Here is a 26,144-nt window from a genome sequence, read left to right on the forward strand (position 1 = left end):
GCAGGTACTAGCCAAAGGGGAGGGAGGAAGTGGAGGGAATTGGGGTAAGAAAATGAAGAAAAGACGTGTCATGGGGCTCCACAGCCTCCACTGCTGACAAAGGAAAGCATGTGCAGTTATTGTTCATCTGTCTCTGTTTCCTCTCCTGGGCCGGTTATTTTTCTCCATACCTGCCAGAACGGGGGGGGAGCTCTGACCACACAGGGGCTGTCTGACGGCTGGGGAATCATACTTGGTTAGCTGATAGCCGGACAGGTTGCTCGCCAAAGTGAGGGAAGTGGCCTTCATCTTGGTGAGAGACAGAATCACTGTCCGGGGGGGAGTGAGAACTAATGAGTGAGCTAAAAAGGACAAGATGGAGTGATCCTCTATAAAAAGACCAGCAGTAATCTCTTCGTCTCCTCCCGCTCCTCTACCACTAATGTCCTATGAGATCTCGCCTGCCGCCTCGGCACATCTAAAAGAGCTGATTAGAGCCGCACACCTTGCTGGAGCTGAAGCTTTGGACAGGGTGCAGCTCAAGTTCAAGAGAGACTCAGCGTTGCAAAAACCAAAGACGAAAAACGCTTCAACTTAGTGGGCATCTCTCTGGACGAGACACTTTTTGGAACAGCTTCCACTAAAAAAAAAAAATCAGCATGCGACTGTGAATAGTGACTTCAGTATCCACTTACCATATCTCTAACCCAATGCCTTGGAGCTCAAACAACATTGTTGTCTTTCAAATTAGGGCCATTGCTGCTTTGGATTCGTCTGTCATGTCAGATGATATCAGCGTAGCCCCAGAGGTGCAAGCGGAGTTTGAATCTAATTGTCAACAACAGAGCGTCCTCCTCGTTTACATTAGCAAAAATCGTCACGGTGAGGAGGGGGGGTGATAGGAAGACACAGTGAAGAGAAGGAGGGGAAGGGTTGGCAGAAGATGATGGAGAGAGACCACTGAGCTGCTGTGTGAGCTCGCTGTCAAGGGTGTTGTTTTATTAAGACACCCAAACTGTCAGGGCAGGTATCAGGAGAGCAGCCGGGCACACGACAGGATACTTGTGCCAACATCCCAGTAACCCCCTTCTCATACCGAAATAGCTCCATCCAAATTTACCGTCCTCTCTGTCACACTTGGGGGGCACGCCATTGTCGAAAGGAACTCACCTCGACCAATCAAGACACGAGAATGTTCACCTGTACGGCCCTCTGGGGCTGAGGAGGTGGGCTGTGACAAGCAATAACAATGTGGCTGTGTGTGTGTGTGTGTGTGTGTGTGTGTGTGTGTGTGTGTGTGTGTGTGTGTGTGTGTGTGAGAGAGAAAACTAAAAGGAGAAAAACGACAGGGGTTACAAAAGTGTGTTTTTCCAGAGATCACACCACCAGACAAATTCAGTTAGTTTAGCATGGCTTTGTCCAAAACAACAAAAATATTAAAAAAAAAATCACAATTTACAGAGGGGTTATGTGCTGGAGTATCACTGTGAATGCAACCAGCGGAGTAACCTCCTTTAAAACTACAAATTGTCACTTTTGCCTGCATTAAACAAACTTGGTCTTGGACAACATTGAACCTCAGAGGCACCGGTGGCCATGTTTCTTTCATTTGGAGAGAGAGAAAGAGAGACCCAGGCTATCCAATCGTTATGCTAGTGGCTGCTGGCTGTAGATCCATATTGAAATGATAGGATAATTGTATTAATCTTCTCTTCTGACTCTTGGCTAAAAAAAACAGGCTAATGACCTTTCAACTTTTAAATGAACTGTAGCCGAACGATTCATTTTTTATCCACTTTTTAGCACTGTATATGAAAAATCCAAAGTGAGATACACAGTTTTATTTAAAAATGCATGGATGCATGCAGAAACCACAGTTGGGGGGAAAAAAACAAAAACTCATCACTATCATGATGATAACGTAGAAGCGAGCATTAAAGGGCCACTTAAGCCCTGAATATTGTATTGGAGGAGGTGGAGGAGTGGACATGCACCACGTCTCAGCAAACACCACATTAAGCAGACATCCATGCACATTTAATCTACACATGCCAGCTGACAACATACACACATACATCAAGCATGACTACCACACACACAGCTGTATATCTCCTGCTGAACTCAACAACACTGTGATTAATTAAGGTTCAGAACTAGTGTGACGTGGCATCTTTCATTTATTTCAAAAAGAGGCAAATGCACAAATACTACTCCTTAATGATTATTTATGACGCACAAATTGATTTAAGAAAATGATTGAGTTTAACATCAACAACAATTCAGCAAATTTGTCATGTAAACAACATTTTTATTTCTTTCATCTTCATCTCTTAACCCCAGTTTACAAGTGTATGATCCAGGAGAGGACTAAGAGACACTTTCACGGAGCTGCAGAAGTGTTCTCACATGAACCGTCCATTGGGAGGAAATGACAAAACATGTCTGAGCAAATATTTCCAGCAGTTGTCAAGACTACAGCAATTTGCACAGAGGGTCAACAGATGTATTGGTATTTGCCAGGCGCGACATCAAGCAAGGTGTGCCTTTTAAATAATTCGGTCATTTAGAGGGCTTCCGATGCTCCGTCCAATATCCTCGAGCCAGGCTGCTTTGGTGCCGACCATAGTTGCCCGAGTAACAGGACACACCAACAAAGACGTGCAAAGTCAACTACCTCTGGACGGGATTCAAATTCACGAACACTGCTGACGTTGGCAAAAAAAGGATTTCACTCCCTCTCCATTCAAATGAGCTGTTTTGCATCATTTCGAGAAGTCCGGGCAGGATCACACAAAACTGCGGGGGTTTAAGATAACAGAATCAAAACTTGGTGGAGGCTGATGTCTTCACAGGCCATTATGGTCGAACTAACTTGAATGGACGATGCTATGGGCAACCATGTTGGGTATGCAAAGCATTGTACGAGGTTCGTTCTCTCCGACGAGGCTGAAAAGACGTTTTGCAGTTGAGCAGGTTTCTGGATATTTCAAACAAGACTTTGCCTAAATAATATCATTCACATCTTAATCCCAGACATATCTTAATGCCTAGCCTTGTGATCTGCAGAATCATGACAAAAAAAAAAATTGTGCTTGTATACTCTCTAGATTAGTCTTAATCTAAAGTGACCACAAATTAGGCAAAAGAAGGTGCATCAAATGAAGGTTGGTGTTCCAATGCTGGGGGTGCATTCGGAAATGTATCAACAAAGGGATCCCGAGATTTGAATTCATGTGACATCTTTCAGCACTAACAGCATCGGATTCTAAGAAGCACCAGGACACCGTCACACAGCATGACGTCTGGAGGAAAGCAGCGGGGTTGCAGGACAACTCGCTGGAAAGTGTTTCTACACAGAACAGAAGACCAAGGCCATTGTGTCTGGACCAGATTTACTCTTCATATCTAAAAAGGCCGGAGCCACGCGCAACTATCGCCCGCTGCTCCCAATGCTATTCAAATGGCAGCATAATTCTATTTTCACCTTGTGTGAGCATTACTCCTATGTCAGCAGAATTTAGTGCCCTTACTTTTGTGTCGGATATGGTCTAGCAAACTGGGAAATTTTTAACTTTTAATAAAAAAAAAAAAAAAAAAAGGGATTATCCTGGAATGTGTGTGTAGTTGCTGGGATTGAGCTCAAATGCAGTTCCCAATCATTCTCCTCTGAAATGTCCCATCCCGTCATACGGAGAATATTAGCCCCTGAGGCCCAATCAAAAAGGTGATATGACACGTTCTCCCACGGTGCAAGTTTTTATGCCTTGATCTTATCGAATACAATGTCGTCACATAACATCAACAGGAGCTCGAAAAGCAACGTACACATTTGTATGCACAAAAACATCTGCACTGCTGCAAGGAAGTTGTAAGGAAAAGAGTAAAGGAAAATGTATTGAGGTAGTTGAAGGGGAAACTGGTTAGATGGATGTGGCAGGCTATGTTTGTGTGTGTGTGTGAGTGAGTGAGAGGGGGGGGTGGGGGGGCGGCAGCAGGCAAACCTATCATCCACAGAGCCCACCAGTACACTCTGGAGGGCAAACAATCTCCCTAATTGAATTCAATCCAGGCTCACCACAGGAGGAACCAGGGCTAGTGGCTCCATTCAGTATGGGGAGGGTTGATGAAGTGGTGGAGGGGTGTGTGTGTGTGTGTGTGTGTTTGTGTGTGTGTGTACATCAACTGAATGTGGAGAGGGAGGGCCTCAGCTGGCATGACAAGTGAGCGAAGGAAAAGGAAAGTAGATAAGTACAAGAAGCAGGGAGTAAACATAGGGTTGTAGAAGACAACAATGACAAACAGGGAGAGGAGAACAAGCTCTGTGTGTTAAGGTTTTGGTGGTTATGGGATGGAAGCGGGGGGGGGGGGGCAAGGAGCAAGAGAGTAGAAGGATGGAAGCCAGCTGTGCTTTTGCATGATTATTACACTGAAAACATAATTTGCATCAGGGAATGAAATCCAAACACGCTCGGTAGATACATATGGTTACCGACCAAAAAGGCCCTTGTCGCCGGCGGCAGAAATTAAAGGCTTACCAATGATGTCCCACAGATTTGCATATGAAGATGAGTACCTCTCATGAATCATTTTCATAAACATCCCATCGCACACAAAGAAACAAGCCCAATTGGCCCACATGAATGCTCTTCATTACTGCGCCGTGTCGTGTACCGTAATCCGGGATCTGTTGCGTATTCATGACATGCAATGAGACATTTTCAGCTTGGTCTGACGCAGTCAGAAGTGGTGATAAAACTGTACAATACCTTGGTGCGAGACGGAGTGGGATTCTTGAGTGTTCTCCTCACAAATCCTGTAATCACATTCCAGACAGTAAAACCATGTTCTGTCCTGTAAGGAAACAAGAGAGAGAGAGAGAAGCAGGTTAGGAGACGGAGCAGGGTAGTCTTAAGTTAGTGAAACATGGCAACACTTATTCTCCCTGAATACGCAACACGGGAATTCATTAAACAGTCCAGCAGGAGGAACTTGTAATGTCTGCCAACAGGGTTTTAAGTCAAAGCCATGACGTGGATTTATTTTGAAAAACACGCAAAAAAAACGTTCCAATGCCAGAAGTGTTAGTTTGGCACAACCGCATCACACACAAACTCTACATTTTGGTCTCTTCTGGGTCGACCACTATTAAGTGACATCTTCATACATTTTTCAGCTGTTGTCTGGTTCCCACAGTGGCGATAGAGCCGGACCGCCGCTGTATGAAGTGCTATTCAGGTCACATCAGCTTTTAATGGCTGATTTATTAGGGCCCCAACAGGGGCTTGGTGATGGGCTGGCAGGACAAAGAGCCTGTTTTAAACTGCATTAACACTCGGCAGTAAATATCCCATACAACATTAGCATTTTGATGACTGCCTCCCCCAGTCACCTTTTGCACCGCCTCATTGTCGTCCCCGCACACATTTTGCCTCCCCGATCTGCCTCTTAGCCTCTGTATCAATCCATCTTTTTGCATGTGCCACTTTCTCTCCGTCAGCCTTCGCGTCACTCACACTTTTTTTTTTTCCCTCTCGCTCATCATGCTTAATATAAAACCTTTGCTGCTCCGGTACCAGCGTGCACAGGTGAAGTGGTTAAGTTTAATTACGGATGAATTAATGAGCTCCATGAACGGTTTCACAGAGATGCATTCAAATTGTATTCAGTGAAATTGAAAAGGTACATTTGTTCTTCACCTTCAGTGATAAAAAAAACCAAAAACATGTCACCTTTCACTCCGTCATTATTGTGATGCAAACTGTCCTTACGTGTTTTCTAATTACATCTCACCTGCAATCACTCAAGCGATGAGTACCAAAGCTCTTAAAACTGAGGTTAGGTCATGAATAATAATAATAATATGCAAATGAAGTAGATATTGGATTCAAGAGAATTTGAAAACTTTTTTCCGGGGTTGTCGGTCACATGTCCACATATCTTTCAATAGCACTGGCACATGCTTTAAAATGACATTCTTCTTCAATCATAAGACAAACGCAGTGGAAAAAAGCTTTCTATTTTGAGCCGTCATCAGGTTTGATATTGTGAATGTCTGTCCCAGATCACAGACACTGAGTAAAATGGTTCCAGGGATGCTACAAAAGACGGAAAAAAAATGATCGCAATAATATTGCCAAACTTATAAATATCATCTGGGCACAACGGCCGACCGATTTTTGGCTTCCACACAAGTGCTGGGGCCGTGCTACAAATCAAATCTGCTGTTCATTATGTTTGATCGAATTTGAGAGTTTGGCGGCGGAAGCAGCTGCCGTAGGTTGATTCAGACTGAACCGCTGAAGCTAGTTTGGTCAACAGAGCATCTGCCAGTCAGTTAGCCAGCCTGGAAAGTGTCTGGAAAGGGACCGCAATCACACCGAATTGTAACAATCCTAACCAACAATACTGCTGCAGAAAAGCAGAGAGAGTTCACAGAAAATTAAAAATGCATATATATATATATATATTCTGGACAGTTTAATGATTGTAGCTGGCCATCATCAGCTGCTTTCTTTGTATCCTCTTTTTATCCAGACCTAATTTACAGCAATTACAGCAATTGTGCAAATCTACATGAATTACCTTTTTTGAAACCCATATTTGCTGAACTTTCTCACTGAGCAGAGACACTGTCAAGAGTCCAATTCAAACTTGCTCTCTTATAATCATCTGTGTTTTAAGTTCTGGCAGTAGATGAGAGCTGAAGCTTCCAAAACATCTTCAAAGGGTTTTGGACTAGAGAACTGTACACCAGGTAGTTCCAGGCACTCAAGGCGATCTCGTACCATTACTGCTCGGATGCTCATTCCAAAAATATGCAGTTCTATTGAAGTGCGAGGCATGGACGACCCAATGTTACACGGTGAGAGATAGCTGCTTATAAATGCCTGGTTGCTTGTTAATGAAAGCATAACTGCAGAGTTACTCAGGAATCTCAGGAGTTAACATTGCAACAACACCGTATAGCTGCCATTAATGCGCAACTATTTGGGGAAAAAATATCTAATTGTAATTTTTCTAAGCTGATGATTATTAACAATTAAAATATACTGTAGGTGGTGAAAGTGCAGCCAGACTGCTCCTGTCTGTATCTTTAATACACACACACACTCACTCACTTATGCCAGTGTTTGTCAATACCCAAAATAAGCACATGGTATGATAACCGTCAATTTTAACAACCCTAAAAACGTCACAAACGTATCACAAACGTATCTTGTTTAAACATGGCAAACTGATGGTAAGTCGTGCCCTGCCGTGTTTTTGATCTTGGACAGACAGCACCCTAATGGAACTGTTAACACCTCTGAGCCAAAGCTGCTTAAGATAACGTTTAGCTTCTCATTTCTGCGGCTTTATGTAAATGCTTAAAACCGCACCTCATGTTATTTACTTTTCACTGACTGCTAAGGATATATGCAAAAAGTCCGTATTACATATAGAACACAAAGTGATGGGACAGAGTTCTGTTGGACTGCCAAGTAAGCCAGCCAGGATCACTCGATACCTGCAGGTGAATGATTCCTGAACAAATCCAAGAGGGGAGTGTATGTCGCTGCTTTATGGCTTTAACACCCAGAAAAACAACTGTTCTAAGCGGGGTGCCTTTGGCCCGTTTTCCGTCATATAACGTCACTACTCGGTTCTCTGTTTTTCAGTTCTCAGGGTGAAAGTGTTTTCTAAATAAAGTGATGAAACACAGGCTGACTATCCTGCTTTCACTGCCAGGAACTTGCATCCGAATTTGATTTCACACCCATAGAGTGATTAATGTGCTGGATATCAGTGCTGCTGAGTGTGGTCACAATTGCAACAGACTATTTTTTCTGACCATGCCTGACAGTAATGTGTACAACATTGGTGTTACAATGCTTGTCTGCCATGACAGATGTTGAGTTTCATCATCCTTTAGAGTGTCCATCCCAACAAAACGTAATACAAATTGAACCAGGGTGAAAAGAAAAAAGCTTTGGTGGGTTTATACCAATCTGAATATTGTATTTGTGTGCAATGCATTTGCCACAATGTAGCAGCTGACTAGCATTCCCTTCAAAGCATACCAATGAGTTGATCCTCCAGTCTGACAAAGTCTCTGTACTTGAATGAGAGTACAATGTGTTTAATCTAAAAAAAAAACTTACACACCTGAACAAAAGCATTCAAAATATTCAGATTTCCCCCCCCCCCCCCCAACTACTCCGAGGTAAAAGAGGAGAGATAAAAAGCAAACAATAAGGAACACAAGCCTCAGGGCGACAAAGCACTACTGAAGAAACAAGAGTGACAATGAGAAAGAGAAGGTGTACCCTCTCTTATTCATTGAAATTAAACACTGCTTTTCACATTAAAAGGAAGGTTAACAGTAACAAAAAGGGAGTGACACTGTACCAAACAGAACTGCTTGGCTAAACAAGATTCCTAAGAGAGCATCGTCGTCTGCTTCTCGACGACAGCATATGTTGAGTTTGCGGTTACCTCGCTCTCTGACTTCATGCTGTTTCAAGGTAATCAAGGTGACAATTACAGGGGCATGAATTTGACCGAGTTAAGAGAAACAGGGCAGGACTCACACTACTCTTCCTGCCTCAAGGTGAGAAAATTGCATACTGCAGTTGTAGGGCATTGTTGAAATACATTAGCAGCTCTAGTACCAGCTTATCACCGCGTGTCAAAAATAAACCGCTATCAAGAGACAAAAGAACATATGAGGAAGCGGTGGCTGCAATGCAGCCGCTGTATGACTGATCCAAGTCGACAGCCTGTGGTGTGTCTCTATAAAAGCATTTACTGAGGCGCAGGCACCGTGGCCCGCCGAAAGCTCATCAAAGAGTGGCTTATTTTAGCAGCCGAGTGGAAAATGTGCTGAGAAGGAGAGGGAGAGGCAATAGTGAGGAAGTCAGCGAGAGTAACGAAGCTATTGTGCCCGTCGCTGACCCAAACACCCGCGTTTACAGTAGTCATGGCTGCTCGCAACAAAAGCTCTAATCGGCAGAGCGGGGCTCAAAATTAAATGACCCTATGGTTGTAACACTGAAACCGACAAGCCTGCCTGTGCATGCTGAGGCCAAAGGCGATGGAGATATGGTTAATGAATGGAAAAGTATTGAAACGGCGGCATCCTTTACCAGCAGAGTTGGTCTTGAGAAGCCTATATGCTCCTGTGTGAAGAATAGAAATATGCACCGTTGGTGCTTATTCGACTACAGCCATTTCATAGATTATACACACTTTCAAATGAGCTGCTCAAACAAGCCCTCTGTTCATGCAATATAACAAATTGTATCACACTGCTATTATCAGTGAAGTAATCATAGCCAGTCAGGGTCTGATCATTTGGAGGGGAGGGACAGCGTGCCAACCCAAGTCAATGGGCAGCATTTATAATGCATGGGCAGCATCCCTACCCCGCCCAAGGGTCACATTAAATTCAGGGAAGCAGATAACAATTGACTGAGGTGGCTGGCAACTGCAGGGACACCATGTATACTTACATGTGTGCTTTCTCATTCTTTAGTCTCACTCTAATTCCCTCGCGCTCCATTTTCTCAGTACCCACTCTCTCATCTTTTTATCATCTTTCTTCTCCCTGTATCTCCTCTATCATCATCATCTCAGTGTGTTCCCCCCAGTCCTCTTCTCTCCCACACTCGTGTTGGCATACCAATGAGATGAGGCGATGAGGGACATACGACGGCCCTTACCCCGAAGACTTGCTGATACACGGGCCCTAATAGGCCTTAATTGTAAAGGGATGTAGGTTACTATGCTCTGTGCGCATGTGTATTCTATGTCCATTTGTCTGAGTCTGTGGAAACGTACAAAAGATAAGAGCAGATGAACACACAGCCTCTGGCATAATGCATTCAGCTGGAGTGGTACATAGCACCTCGGTTTTAAATTTGTATTCATCGGTGTATGCAAGCGTGTGTGTTTGAATATTTATGTAAATATCATGTTTTTGTTATCCTCTGGACCAAGATTGCTTCTTAAGCCAAAACAATGCCACGATCTCACCTGGAAATCCCAGCTCAGAGCCCATTCTTTAAAACCATTACGTCTACGGCGGCCCAATACTATATGCATGGAATGTATCGTCAAAAACAAGCTGTCATAATGCCATACATCCACACAGAAATCATCCCCACCTGCTGGGGGTCGGGGAGCTGTTTACATTAGCAGGGGGAATCTCATTATGATAATCACACATGTCTTTATTTGGAAGACATACATATTCCCAGCATGATGACCAACCTTGCAGCAGAACATAAAAGTCAATAGAGGGGAAAATTGTATGGGTGACAATAGTGGGACTTGACACCATAGGTCCTTCACGAGGGTGCACGTTGTGTGCATTTGCAATGAAGCCATTTAGCATTTTTTCTGTGATGGTAACGCCACACAGAGAGGCACGTTTGTTCTGCGGAGGGTTAGGCCACGGAGGTGAGCTCAGAGGATGTACTTGAAATGAGTGCTGAAAGACATCAAAATAAAAGAGGATTCGCTTCAATGGATCAGAAGTTATAGAATGCTCTCATGCCACAAGAAATGATGTCTTTTCGAAACTCAATAAAAAGTGCCAGTGTGTAGCATTTGAGGGGATCTATTAGTAGAAATGGAATATAATATTGATTCGTTTTCATTTGTGTATAATCAAGCTGCAATATTTGCATATTTTGGAAAGACAAAGATAAACTATAAATTCTCAAGAAGCTGCAAAACAATATTTTTTTCTTTGATAAAATTATTTGAGACTTCCCTGAATGAATAATGTGCCAATTATTTGCGCAACTAATTGGTTGTTTTTTTGGTCTATGAAAAGTAAAAACGTTTTTCCAAATGTTTTGTCCGACCAATGGTTCAAAATCAAAAGATATTCTTTTAACAACCATCGTCAAATTTAAGAGGCTCTAACAAGATAGTTCTGGGCATTTTTAAAGAAAAAAACACCCAAATCAATCAATGACTAAAATTATTTGTCATTCATTTTCCACAAATCAATTATTAAAATAACTTTCAGCTCTAAAATTATGAAGTGCTTTTAAAAAAAAAAAAAGGTGTTGCTGATCATTTCAATCATTTCAGCAGAAACGTAAACCACACATTTGCTATATGGAAGCAAAGGACACTTTGTCCCTCAACCGTTGCCCTCTCAACTCAAACACAGAAAACCTGCAACTGATTGAAGCAGCAGATCGAGTTACAGGTAGTTTACTTCTGAATCCCGTTTCCATGTGCAAGTGTGTGCACTCCAGCCAACCTTCTGCACCCTTGCCCCCCACCCTACCCCACCCTGACAAATATGGAACTTGACCCTTTCTGAATTCTGAGGCCGACCTGCACACTGAATAGAACCGTGGCATAGGCCGAAGGGAGAGAGGTGCGTGTTTGTGAAAGAGCACGTATGCACGCTCCGTATCTATGTGAAATTCTATTGTGTATGTCTTTGTGTTAACATAGGTCTGCGTGATCACATGTGTCTATTTGTTCATATACGACTGCTTTTAGGCTTGTGTGTGTGTTTGCATGGGTGTGCAAGGGTTCAATAACCATGTGTGCAGCAGGGGGGCTCTGGAGTGTCTCAGCACCCAAGGCGCCAAGGACATGGCTTGACAGGTGTGTGTGGAGGACCTAGTGGTCTGCAGAGCAGCAGCAGGCAGTAGCACAATGTGCCCATTCAGGCCTGGGAGGAGACAACCGAGATATCGCAGGACCCCTGTGAGGACGGGGGGCGGTCAGCTGGGTGCATGTCAACCTTTTCGCTGGGACTACAAAGAAAGACATAACTATAACTGCATGAACACAGTAATGGGCTGTGTGACCCCATGTTGGGTAGCTGTCCACTGGTATGTGACGGATTTAGGTTGTCGACAATCTTTACTCGAGACGGATTCTGCTGAGATAACTTTGACTATTGAGGCTAAAAATTGGGTTTAAGGTGGAAAATGCAGGTCTTAATAGGTGAGTAGCTGAAAATAGCACAGCAGTGACATTATAGAGGCCAAGAGTAAAAACACTTGAAAGACTTGTTAGAAACAATGATGAAAGAGTTATATAGTACACCCTACAATACAGCACAGTCGTTGTTTAATGAATGTGCCAAATATGTCAAAAGGAAACAAGCCACTCAATAAAAATATATCTGCCCTTTTCCAAAAACTCAGAAAACCAATTGCCATCATCAGTTATTTTGCAAAAATTAAAAAGTTCAACAACAAATGTAACATTTACAATTTGGTGTTCATTCCCCATTTACAAGGATGAACGAAGTGTCCATTCAGGTGGTAATATTTTTTATTATCTCTGAAATTAATAAATGGTGAGGGAAAAAAAAGGCAATTTGAGTCATTTAAGTACGGAAGCATGCATGCCCACAGACAATGAATTATGGTTTAAAATCCAGTCCAATGCACACACACCTACACACACACTCAGTTTCAGCTAGACCATAAGAGCTCACACGGCAAATCACTGCGATACACAAGCTAATGGCAGGATGTGACAGAAATGGCCATTGTCTGGAAGAATTACATGGCTGTGTGGTCTATACGTCCTTAACGCACATCTGACAAGAGCTTTTAAAAACACACACAATGCCACCGGCACTGCTATCCATGCAGAAAATTGGACAGCCATCCTTCAGCTCAGACATAAATCGGTGGGGTAGCAAACCGCACCGGAGAGCAATACAGTACAGAACGAGTCTCTGGCTGAAACCAAAAAAGTAATTGAATCGAGGATGAAGGGGTGGGATGACAGTTGAAGGAAAACATGTCGTATGAATTTGATGCCCTGTGAGAGAATGCTTTCAGGAAATATGCGGCAAGGAAGGACAAAGTATGCTCAGAGGAATAAGTGACTAATTATCACAGAAGAAAAAAAAAAAAACTGCTGAAAAATGGGAAATAATCTGAAAAATTCTAAAAGTTCTGTGCTCTGTGAGGATGCCCTTGATAGAATCCCAACCCCATACACACAATTCCTCCTCTATATCGAGTTCCACAACATCCGCAAGATAACCTTAACCTACACATGTTGTCGGCATATACTACAACACCAGAGGTCTCCGCAGCAGCGACCTCTTAGTCCCGAGGCTATCTGCCCGCTAAATCACATTTGTAGAGTCATATTAAACATGTAGCCCTGAGGAGAGTAAGAGCTCAGCAAAGAATGATAGGCATCTTTCTATCACTGAAAGCCTTCGCCGCATTATTCCATGCTAGTGGCTGCTGACGCGATAGCGTACTGCGATCGGCCGCTTTAATGTTACGCGGTGGGGGTGAGAAAACGTGTTCCAATTCTTCTCGGGGCACAGCGAGAGATAAGGGCCGTTCTCATCAGGTCACCTGCAAAAGAGCAAAATGTGACTGAACTGAATGGATGGGGAAGAGAAACAGAAGCTAGCCTTGCTAATGCAGGGCCACACAGTGTGTGAGGGTGATTATGGTTCGAGTTACGAGAAAGGGTTGCATAGGAAAAGAGAGGAATTAAAAGTTTGATGTTCTGCAGTGTGTGCATTTGCTGGCAGTAGAGAACAAGGTATGGATAACCTTTACGCTACACTCTGAAAGCTCCCCTTGAGCCCCCCCCCCCCCAACTCCCACCTCCAACATCAGACTATCGCCAAAAATGTCAAATTCAGTCATGTTAACAGGGAACTGCTAGGCAAGGAGAAAGGTGGGGGTGAGGGTGGAAGAAGAATCCAGAGACAATCAGAATGGTGAGCAGAAGTGTGCCGTGGTTACCGATGCTCTGTGCTCAGCTGAGAGGGGAGTTGCACACTGATGGAAACCCGGATCTTTGAAGCAGCGAGCACACAACAAGAGCAGAGTCATCACCCGCAACTGTTTAATTAATCCCAGTATCCGAGGATTAATGTCCATCGAGATGATTGTGCAGATAAAAAGATTTACGTCAACACTAGTTCAGTGTAACTAAAGGAACTATTGTTCCCTCTATGTAGCAAGGTGGAGTTCAATTGGCATGTTGGTTTTGTTCATCTAGGAATCAGGTCGGGAGAGTCATATTTCAGTTTTTTTAACTGGGCATAATTCATTGTAGCCATCCAGTGGAGGTAACAGTATATCGGGGCACCCAAGTCTCACAAACTATATATGGTGGCAGTCAGTATATTTTCTGGTTTCTGTTACTCGGGTCACATATAGGTCGGTACTGAGATTCTAGATGAGGTTCGGAGGTCATGAGATTGGTTCAGCATATTTTGCATGACATTAAAATTGTATATGGGTAATGGGTACCAAAACAAACTGCCGGTGCATGGTAACAGACACAAGGAGACAGATGGCTGCCGGAGTGGGGTTTCTTATGCATGACGAATTGTCGCATCTGCTGGTGCGACTGTGCAAAAAAAAAAAAGCACGCGGTCAGGGGAAGTTTTCAAGAAAGCAGGAGGAAGCGTCATCTGAAAACGAGCAAACAAAAGCCAGGCTGTCATCCATTTCCAAAAGTCACTGATCTTTTGTGTAGTCCAGAGTCATGTGCAGTGGCAGAGATAGGCAGGAATCCTGCAGGGACCTGAGGGCAATCAAGGTGGCAGTCACTCTCCCAACACCCAGGTGAGGTGACATTCTGCCAAAATAAAGGCTTAAGATTACTAGAAACAGCACCTGAAATGGGCATAACACCTTCGGGGAAGAGAACTCAAAAGATATAGCTACGAGCTTTGCCACATTGTGTTATCCAAATTACAAAAATCCACACCAACCGTTGGCAAAAAGTTTGTCAGACGTCAAAACAGATCATAGAAACCATTCGACCTCTATCAAGGTAAAGTGCTTGTGTGGCCTCTTTCCAGACCTGCCTTAGTTCCTTTACTATTCCTAATTAGATGAGAAGGATGGTTTGATGTACATGCTCTCATTGTATTAAAAAGAAAGGAGAAAAAAAAAAAAAAAAAAGGGGGCCATGCATGGAGCCCCCCTTATTTGCCTGCAGTGCAGCGATAGAGAAGGTTACAATTGTCTCTCTCTCTCTCCAGTGAGTGTACAGATGCAGAGGAAAATCGATGCACAAAAAGCACTTCATTCCTGCTCACTTTCATCCTTTATTGCCAGTATAATTAAAAGTGGCTTCGAACAGACTTTCCAATCCAAATCTCCCCGTCAACTGGAGGTGGCCTGCTCAAAGTCATGAGGGCTAAATTTGAGGGGGAAAAGGTTTCTCTTGGGACTGTTATGACATCACATATATATGCAGCACGAATTTTGATTGTACGGAAGGTCGGGTCCGCTGGATGAGCATGTGCACGTTGTTTGCGGTGACAGATGCTGATACTGATTTTGATATTTCAGGGGGTCATATTTAATTATTGTACTATCCTAATGTCACCCCCCCCACATCAAACACTGAGAAAATGTGACGGCAGCAATTGGCACAGGAACCAAAGTTTCTGAAGCCTCTTTTATACAAGTTGTTGGTCCCATTTATTGCCCATTTTTACCAAAGCATTACGAAGAGTATAAATCATTTTTACACACTCTTTCCAAACACAGCAGCGTCCTGCATTGATAACACCAGCGGAGAGATAGAAATTAGCAAATTACCTGTGTGTCATGGCTGCATCCAAGCCGCTGGACCAATTATTTCTGCTCTGCTGCAATTTTAAAGGCCTCTCCAGCTGTGTTTGACACAAAGCTGGCTTAGGGAGGCTTACTAGTGACCAAAAACATAAACAACATCACAGGAGCCTAACCTCTCACAGCGCTCATGAGTGACAACAGAACCTCTGCTAAATGGACTTTTGGGCTGGAGCCGCCAAAAGCAGTGGGATGTGTTTCTACTGATTTCGACACCTCTTTGGAAGAGACGGACCTGATAAGAAAAAGAGAAACAAAGCAATCTTTGTCGTCTATACCAATCAATAAAAGGCTGTTCATTAGTTGAGACTGTATGGCACACAGAATTAACAGAAAAAGGACAGATCAATGAGTCAAGAAAGAGGAACCATATAGGCAGACGTGTAATGAAACGGGATTACAGATGGCTGCTTAACTGCGGCATTCCGCTGATGACTTCCTAGGCAATAACTACACATACCTTATTAATCATTATGGGCAGAAATTCCATAAAGGGTGGACCGAAGATGACCTTAGAGAGCTCATTGTCTGGTGGCATGCTGTGGGTTCATATTTTCCATGTGGAACGAGCATGCTACTGTGTTAAGCTATTTCCCCGCGTCAGCCTGACTTTTAGCTACATTTATTATGTATGAGAGAGTAAAGGGGCTCCATGAGAAGATTATAAAAGCTTAACATTTGGATGAGATTAATCTCACTATCAATCTTTGCATGCATACAGTAGTGAACCAATTATAATGTGGCAGTCGATGAACAAATAACACTGTGAATGTATGTTCCGAGCTGCTTGAGAATCTTAAAAACACATCATATGGAAGCAGAATTATTCATGCACCATCCACCATAAGAACATTTATATTATGTTAAGTGCCCTAGCATGGTGCAGGCTCACTGTGGACAACAGGAAGGGAGTGTGGACGAGCTGACATCTCAACTCCCACTGTCTGGCATTCCGGCTTCCCAATGATGTATGGATGTTATATGGCACGACTCTCCCAGCATAACCAGTCAATCCTACCACGCTGAGGAATTCTATAGCGAGACCGTGACCCTTGTTATGGAATGACAAAAATCCATGAGGGTGGTGGGGAGAGGAATGGAGCTTAAAAAGAGGGATGGGGTGTTTTTTGTATTATTTAATATCACATAGTCAGCAGTCCTGTGGTGGAATTTGAATAATTAAACACTGCAAGAATATCTTAACAAATGCTGAAAAATAATTATAGGCCTAATTATTATAGGCCTTCAAATAATGTTATTTAAAAGGAAAAAGCACGTTAAAATATCTACATTCTATTCGGGAACAATATCGATCAGCCAGTTTAGCCGTCGCCATTGTAGAGCTACCTGATCGGAGTCTATATTTTGACACAGCTTTTAACTCAAAAGCATATTTCTGCTTGCAATCCTAAGACAAAAAAAAAATACACACTCCCTGTCAGCACCTCAATATGTGTTTGCCATTAACCGGAGGGAGGTCTCCGAACAACAGCCGAAATGTTCAGTCTGACGTATGAAAAGCTCAATCCAGGCCTTGAACCACGGTGACGTCCCTGCGCAGGCAGACGGGAGGAAAAGGACCCCCGTTTCCAGCTCCTCGCCTGGGGGTGGGGGGTGGGGGTGGGGGGGCACTGTTCCTGCCTGCACACCAGCGCAGTTATCTGCTGCTTATTATTTGGCTGAATGAGCTGGAGCGGGGCTCACGGGGCTCGCTTCTGACATAATGACTGATTACAGTCTTGTGGCTCCCCTCTAAGAAGTCCCACAGTTGCCACCATTGTGCCGTGGCGGCTCAGCATCACAGGCAAGACCAATGTACGAGCGGACGGCAAGGAGTAGGGGGGTAGCTGGTCTTTTCCAGTGACAGCGTAACTGCTACCCAGTCCTCCAGCTGTCACGACTGACGGGGGACACCGGTGGACACCTGGGTCATCAACCTACTTGTCATCAGGTGCCTAGTTAACAGCTGCTTTTCTAACTAACTAGCTTATGGGAACATTTCCAAAGCCAAATTGCTAGAAATGTGACTAAATAACAATCCATGTACTTTAATGTAATTTGAAGAGCACACATGCTACTTCTCCCTGTAGAAATGAGAAACATACTAATGCATACAGACATTAAGCCCATTAGGAATTATAGGTGTCACATGAACAATACATGATGCACAGCCTTATGAAGACACCATCAAGCCTCACCGATGAATGTGGAATACAGATGCATGCAGGTGTGACAGCGGTATGAAAACAACACAGAAGAAAAACGTTTCCAAACAAGAGAAGTTATCCTGTCAGCACTTTTCAAACGCCAGCTTTCAAGCAGTCAATTAGGTTCAAGGTGAGACAAAAATGTGTTGTCATTTAAACGGTTTTGCTCCACTGGGGCGGTGCATCAATTCAGTCATCTTCATTCCAGAGGTGACAAAGGGCTGGCAGGGGGAAGTTTATATTTGCGTGTGGATACACATTTCCGCCGTCATTATACCAACCCGAGATGAGGCGGGATAGAAGGTGTACGAAGCGCACTGATTTAGAATGCTCATAAAGACGGGAACAAACAAGGGACTGCTCCTGAGGAGCCTGTTGGCTGAGGCCGACGGCCTTGCCAGATCCAACCCCCCCCCCCCCCCCCCCCCCCCCCACTCCCACACTCCTAAATCCAATCCTATGCTATCGATTAGGAAAATCAATTTGGTCTAAGTCACAAGCACAGAGGGAGATGCAGAAATGCTGCAATACATTTTATAGTCACAAGTGGAATCAGACTGATTCAAACCTGGTTTACTGCACAGCAAATATGCCTTCTCTTAATTAAGAAAAAGAGTAAATGACCTCACACGATAGAAACAAATCCTTCATTGTGGAGCTACCCACCTGTAGGAAAATACTTGAAATTTCCGCCTGCAAAAAATGCTTCTATCTTTTAAATTGTATTAAGTATGAATGGGGAAATGGTATTTTAATCTAAAAAGGTTCAGCGGGATATTGTAATCAACATTTCTGCAAGGCATTCACGCTTTGTGTTCCATTACGAGCTCATTTGAAGTGGAAGGCTGTATGGCAGAATGAAGAAATACTGTAATGGATTTTTTATCCAAACATAATAGCAGCACTATCAAACTTGATGTGTTTTCAGTCTGTCCGTATGTTTCCAAGACGTCAAGCTACTGAGGGGCATAGATGGATTATCGGGGGGGGGGGGGGGGTGGGCAAATTGACTAGAAAGATGTAACAGGACTACTAAGAGACGCCGAAACGACAACAATGAGTCAAAAAAAACACCATAAAGAGACAAATTAACCATGACATGACACAATTTGTTTGTAGATGTTTTTTGTCTCTTTCGGTGAGGGGGTCATAGATCTTAGTACCATGCAGGGGGGGCCTTCATGCCTGTGCCCAGGGGCCCATTGTCTTATAACCCGTCAATGCTGAGGAGCTACAGTTCTTTATATAATCCAAGTTATACAGCAAATCATTTTCACACAACTGTTTTAGAGACATCCAGAAATAAATATTCATTATCTATACCTGGTCCCCATCTACCTTATTTCGATTAGTTTAACTGGCATTATCCGCTTATAATGCGTCTCTTTTGTACTGCTTTACTATAAGTTGAAGGTTAACATTTTTTATAACTGGTGTAAGACTGTGGGTGCTAAACTCGTATGCGCAAATCTGCACCTGATATTTGCAGATACAGCATCATGTAAACAAGGAAGCGTCATTTCTCTTCGCCGGCCAATTAGTGGTCAGATCAGGAGGTCCCAATGGTTTAGAGAGGACGTAAATACTAACCGTCATTTCCATTCATTTGTATGCGGCTGCAGGTGCACTACCTTATTATGTATTCAAGCCCAAACCTGCCTCCCAAACAGGCCATAAATTAACTTCTTTTAGAGCTTCGGTCTCAGAGAAGCATTGCATCTTTGTTTGAATCCTCTTCACTGGTCCAAAGTTCACGAGAAAAAAAAAAACACACAGAACTACGGGAAAGCAATCAATTTTGTTGCAAAAAAAAAAACTTAGCGTCATACTGTAAAATGCACAAAGACAAATGTATCAGATTTTACAGCATAGTAAAGAGGTTGATGTACTGCGACTCAGTCAGGCTTTGTCAGTTTGATAGCTTTTGGGCACCTTTTTTAACACCACCAACAGAGTCGTAAGAGTGGCTTGGATTGCTTTAACTGCTAAGTTGACATTTTTGGGTCCATATCTGCACTCCAGCAGATAATGTATCCTTTTCACTCGTAGACATTCAATCGCCTTGGGCCAGTTTAACCTTAGTGAGGCTACGGTTAACAATCCCATACAACGAACTTCTCTCTTTGCTTAGAATGTCAAGCTGATTTCATCAAGTGAGGGGGGGCAACTGATTCAGTCACTGTACTCATCATCACTGGTCAGACATGCTGCAGTAGGCCTCATCTGCACGAATCACTGCTGCGATACAAAGATGGCACCTCCATCTCCATTCATAAAATGCACAGCTGCATCTGCACAAGCTAGTTAATGCCTTGCGCTCACGTCCCCTTGGCATGAAGACTTTGTCGAGTGTTAACATGCGCCTGCTAAGTGTTCTGACCCCCCTGGGGACAACTTAACTACGTGTCAAATTAAGGGTGGAGGGGTAGCTTGCAGATAGCAAAACCTGCAGTCTAAAGCATGAGCTTTTTTTTTTTAAGCACACCGTCACTGGTTGATGGTAACGTCGACACTTGAGCTTGACAATGTACCAGCCTTGCAGGCCTTTATTAAAACTGAATTCATAGATTAAAATGACGTGCGAGGGGGGATTCAAAACAGTGGCGTGTTCTGTGAAAGTAACAGTACAAAATGGCATTTTAGCCCCAAATGACTTTACCAAAGATCTCATCTCCAACCTCGACTTGTGTGTTGTGTGTCCTGTTTTCTTTGACTTTTACGTCTTAAATGCTACCAAAATTTGGGGTTCACTCTTCAAAGAGCGATACAGAATCAAGAAACTAATTGTCCGTTCTCTCCATCAAGCACCAGCTGAGGTCTCCATCTAAACTGTAACCTCCATTTCCTGCAGGGGGTTGTGAAAGCTTGTGTCAAAACCTTTGTGTCCAAGCTCTTTATGAGACGGGACAGCTAAAAGTGTTGAGAGGTGTGGACCTCGAGGACCTTTCCTCAGCCGTGTGTTTTCTTTTCTTATTTTCAGCTTTTGCCTTTCTTCTTTTGTGACATTCCTGCCAGAGAAAGGGCCCCATGAGACCAACCTGTCTCCCTCCTAACAGCATGATAACTCTGCTCTTTTGGACCTTAGAAAAACCAAAGGGCCTCACTGTAGCAGTGGGTGAGATCTGGCTCACAGGAATGTTAATACAGTACAGAAGGTGGCGAGCCTTATATATTTTTGCCACAGGACTAAGCATTATGTTTAAAAACACATAAAATGTATATATAAATTCTATAAAGAACATATAAACTAAGTTTTGAATCACCAACGCCACCTGTCTCTGGGGTTACACTAGAGATGTAACTGGAGTTCTTACTTATTTCAGTGCTAATCCTCTAGCTGGTTGACAAGAAAGACAACAGGAACTTAGCTTTGGTCTCTTCACCGTTCTTGAGGAGTTGAAGCAGATATTCACCGACTAATAAACTGTACACACACTGGACTCCTACATTCACAGCTATAATATTACTGCTGAATTCATACTCACTGTCACACACAGCGTGCTCTCTCTCTCTCGACCAGACACTCATTGTGGCTGTTAACTCTCCCAGGCAACTGTGGGTACTCCCTGTTTTGACGGATCTAACCTCTTCTGTGCATGAATTTGTGGTCGCAGGGTGACAAGAGGTTTACGTCACTTTGCTGTAGTGGTATCGGGTGCGGTTGTATTGGTGTCGTGCTGCGAGTGAGAGTATGAGTACATGAGCACTGCATCGGGGCCCGATGCAGATACTGGTATCGGTGCATCCCTAATTTTAGAATAACAGGGGGAAAAAATCTGCCAGAAAATACAAAGCGTCATCTGCCTTCTTTCTGTGATGCTTAAAATGTCGGCATCCAGCAGTGGGTATAAACAATCATTTAACTGTAAAATAGGTTTCAAAATCCATCATTGAGACCGACTTTGTGAGAATGCACAATTCTCTTCTCTTCTCGTCAAAGGGTGTCGTGCAGTGCTGCCCATGTTAAGTTCGAAAAAATCGAATCTTTCCAAGCAAGTTCATGTCATGAGATTTAATATCAAGATTTCCATGTAAAAGATCCATGACTGCTGGAAACCATGGTCTTAAGTTAACTAAAATGCCCCACACTCACCCCCCCCCCAAAAAAAAAACTCCACTCTGGTTAACAATTAATTAAAAAGGTACTACTGTACATGTAACTGTTAGAAAATCCTTATTATTAAGGACACCCATAGCCGTCAGCATCATGTGACTATCATATTTAGAATAATGTTACCATCTGTATTTGGACCATTGGCTCCATGATACCAACTATCAGTGTTGTTGTACTCCAGATCGGTCTTTACTGGATCTTGTCTTAGTCTCAGACAAAAAGGACTCCAGTCAAGATCACTAAATTGTCTGTACATTGTTATATTTATTTGATAACATCGTTACTGCGATTGGATGTAAAACGTCCTGCTTAAAATGCAACCAATAACTTGATTCATTTGAATTGTTTGTTACTGTTAACAGCTGTCATAACTCCCTAAACCAGTTCAAAAAAGTGTTGAAGTGTTGACCCACAGTGTGAACAAGGATGGATTTTGACCTGCAAGTCTGCCAAATACAGGCATAACATCACGCCATCAAAGAAGTCGAGGGCTGTAACTACGGATTATTTTACTGGAAATCCATTAAACATCAGGAAAAAAAAAAGAAAAATTCCAAGGAGACATGTTCAAATGTCTCGTCTGATCAATATTCCAAAACCTAAAGATATCCAGCTTACATTTCAGAGGCTGGGAGCTGTTAAGGGATTTTCAAAATACTTGGCAGGTCATTTTCTATTGAATGGACAAATCGATTAACCAAATAATCTTCTCCGCTCTAAAGAAAAAAACATGCCATTGCACCGGCTTCAATTGAAGTGAATGGGAGAAGTAGTGACCCTACATTACTGTAAGTAAAACCGTGGAGACCATCAACTTTGAATGTGGCAAATTGATTACAATTCCAGCAAAGTGTAATTCCTAACTGGAAAAAAAGGGTTTGAGTGTAAAGCTGCTGTGGTCCGTACCTCTACCGACTCTTTCTGACTTTGATAAATAAAAACACCAATGAATAATCTCCCTCATTGCTGCTAACGTCCATCGGAATATGAAAAGTAAATCTCATCTAATCCACAGTCTTGAAACCCGAGATTGATTAAAATATGAACATCTGAAAAAATGATGTGCAGTATGACCTTGAGCATTATATTCAATCTATAATGGAATACCAGATCACTACAGACAGAGCAGTTCGATGGACATAAAGGTATTCATTCCCTCAGCAATTCTTCTACACTGCTCTTCAGACCAGGGTCGATTAGTATTTTGGCATGGTAGAACAGTGAAGGTCTCACTAAAAGGAGATTCAGCGTCTTTACAGTTGAAGGTGACGAGTTTAAAGCAACAATGTTTCTTTAATTTAAAAATAAAAGGATCCAATTCATCACATCTACCTTTAATTTGTAGCACAAAAGATGTTGACAATAGATAGGAAACGTGTGTGTGTGTGACAGAATGTTGTTTCAAACGCTAATCTTTGAAGAATGCTTTTTTTAAATTGATACACCAGTAAAAGCCCTCACCGCACACAATATGAGCAATGAAGCTGCACTTCACATCAAGCTAACCTATTGAAGAAATTGAAGAGTCCATGTCTCTCTAACACAAAGAAAAAGGCAAAAATCAAATCAATGGAAAAATCTCTTATAAGGCCTCTAATAATTCATAATTAGGTGTTTTTTTTGAAGGTTAAAGGTTCGAACCCTTTCTGTGAATGAAATAAATATACATTTTCAGTTTCAAGCGTTTAGAGAAACATTTAACAGCATTGCCTGACATAAGAAATATAGTGGAAACACTCAAATACATTGGATCAGTGTGTATCCTGCCAGTTTTCATTTTCATTTCCAGCACCCTGCTATCTCAATGCGTTCCTTTACCCGAGATAACCAATTCAATCAATACGTAGCACAGTGTCTCATATTCGGACCACTATCTCTTTACAATGGACTGCAACATAACCACATCTTCAAGTAAGGCAAGGGAACAATTATTCTATTTTCATACAGCGCCGTCCCATCAGGCATCACACCAGATGCTAAGTTCATCTGCCGTTATATTAAATATAACCTAGATTGTATTCCACAAGGAGCAGCATTCAGCTGAATCAAAATGGACGAGACACACGGAAAACAAAGTGTGCAGGTTGACATAACCGTTCAGTCAGAAAGCATCAAATGCCCCCTTGAGTTTCCCCTGGTGAAGGAAGTCAAGATTTTTAGTGTTGGTAGAGGAAACTGTGTGTGTGTGTGTCATCTGCTTGAGGGGGGCACTTCTACCAATGTAGATTATATGACAGATGGTGCTGCTGTCCAGGACATAATGAATGTAATTGTCAAAATGAGGATACAACCAGCAATAATGCCAATGATATTCTGAAATAGGAGGGAAATACATAAGGGTAAGTTAGTCACCCATCTGAATCACAAGAAGCCAAACCCTGGTCGAAAACAACAGACAGATCCCCTTCCAAGTCAACAGGATTATTTTGGTTTAAAATTCAAGAATTAAACCATTTTCCAAACATTGATTTGGAAATGAAAAGGTATCATATTGCAGCGATGACAAAACTTGCGATCTGATTCCAAGTGATAGGCTTAGGTACCTTTTCCACTTTGATTCTGATGTTGAAAGACAGCACGCTGTCCTTACATCAAAGCAGCCTGCACTTCTATCAGACACAGGGCAGCAAGTCTTCCTCTGCATGGGGCATCCGCTCACTCTTCCCTCTTTTCACAATGCATATTAAATAATATTTATTGTGCAGTATTACAAAAAATAGTAATACTTTTGAAAGGTATATATATATATGTGAAAATTCTACATAGTCTGTATCTACATTCCAATATCTTGCCTATTTTATTTTTAACAGATAGTCACCTATATATGAAAATTGCAAATGCTCACACCACTGCATACATCCTCACCCCTCAGTACATTTTGAACAATAAACTACAAGAACACAGGCCTGCATTTGGTACGTTTCTTGATTTTGTGAAAGACATACAATGTATGCTTCACAGTCAGCTCCTGTTTTAGCCTCAGCCCATTCACATACGGGCTACACATTTCATTTAAAGTGCAAAAAAAAAAAGGAGATGCTGCTAAAATTCAACAGTATGACTTTATAATGCATAAACTTCATTCATAGGTATGCATCCAAAATGGAACTTCTTTGCAAAGCCATTTTCAGATCAGAGCGCATTGTTTTAAGCACCATGTGAACGGCACAAAGGACCTTTCACTCCTCAACAATTCGCCGGATACATTTGATCTTAATCCCACCGTCTAACAGAACGGATTAATTAGTCCAACAGGAAATTGAAATTTTCATATTGGCTATCAATATGTTGCGCCTTTGATCGGCGCTGATTACACCTGAACGCATCGATAGCCCAGTTAAAGTAATTAAGAGTGGAGTGCATGCCAAGGCTGGCATTACTGAGCACATCAACACTGCTGCAGGGATTCATTAGCATCGCCCAGAGCTGAATCTGCAGATAATTACATGTGCGCACAAAACATGCACATGCATTTTGTCGCGGAAAGTCACACACTTACCGCGGATTTAGAAATGAATGGTGAAAAGGAGGGATAGCTCACGTCCTTCCATTCAAAGCATTAGCGATCATTTTCTCTCGCAGCTGTCTTTAAGGCGTTGGGTATCGTCCTTACGCACTGTTTGTGAGGACCGGACTTGATGAAAGGGGGTCGAGGAGAGAGAACAACGAATCCAAATAGTTGCCTCCAGTCGCTCCGTTCAATATCCTCGTGAAGCCGCCTTGGTTAATAAGTCTGCCTTTGGTCCGGAATCCGAGTCGTGGTGATGTCGCGGGGGGGAAACAGCAGCTTCCTCGTGTTGTATCCACGGTACTGTCCCTTACATCCCTTTATGGCACAAGGCGTCCTTCTGTGCGGGGGGCTACATCACGTCCCATGAAGCTGAAAGGCGAAACGCCATCAGCCCTCACGCACACAAACACACGCATAAAGAGTACCCAGAGGAATTTCAGAGGGTGGTGGGGGGGGTAGTTTGAGAAAAGCTCCTCAAAAGGAAAAACAGTCTAAGTTGTTTGGGTCCAAAACGTGAGCTCTGAGACTATGACAAACCAATTGTGCGCACTGGCTGCCAGTGATTCTGTATGGAGACCGAGGTTTTTGGAGAGCCAGTGAAAGGTGAGAGGAAAAACTCGGATGTGGATTGCCGCTCTCGCCGTATACTCGGGCTCCACCTAGCAGCAAACACTGGATAACATGCTACAAACCAAAGCCTTACCTACAGTCTCTATCTTGCCTGCGGATGGCAAGGAGAG

At 42.9% G+C, this 26,144-nt stretch overlaps 1 protein-coding gene across 1 annotated transcript in view; it reads right to left on the reverse strand.

The window, feature by feature from the left end:
• The window catches only part of LOC116385337 (adhesion G protein-coupled receptor L3), a 188,225-nt gene extending 162,123 nt beyond the window's left edge, over window positions 1-26,102 (reverse strand). The window contains exons 1-2 of the mRNA XM_031850686.1: window positions 25,393-26,102; window positions 4,746-4,830 (exon numbers count right to left, since the gene is read on the reverse strand). The gene's annotated coding sequence lies outside the window, so the exon portion shown is untranslated. The remainder of the gene's footprint in view (window positions 1-4,745; window positions 4,831-25,392) is intronic.
• Window positions 26,103-26,144: the final 42 nt, after the last annotated feature.

The sequence above is a fragment of the Anarrhichthys ocellatus genome, unplaced genomic scaffold, assembly GCF_004355925.1.
Source record: "Anarrhichthys ocellatus isolate YVR2014 unplaced genomic scaffold, GSC_Weel_1.0 scaffold11, whole genome shotgun sequence".
Lineage (NCBI taxonomy): Eukaryota > Metazoa > Chordata > Actinopteri > Perciformes > Anarhichadidae > Anarrhichthys > Anarrhichthys ocellatus.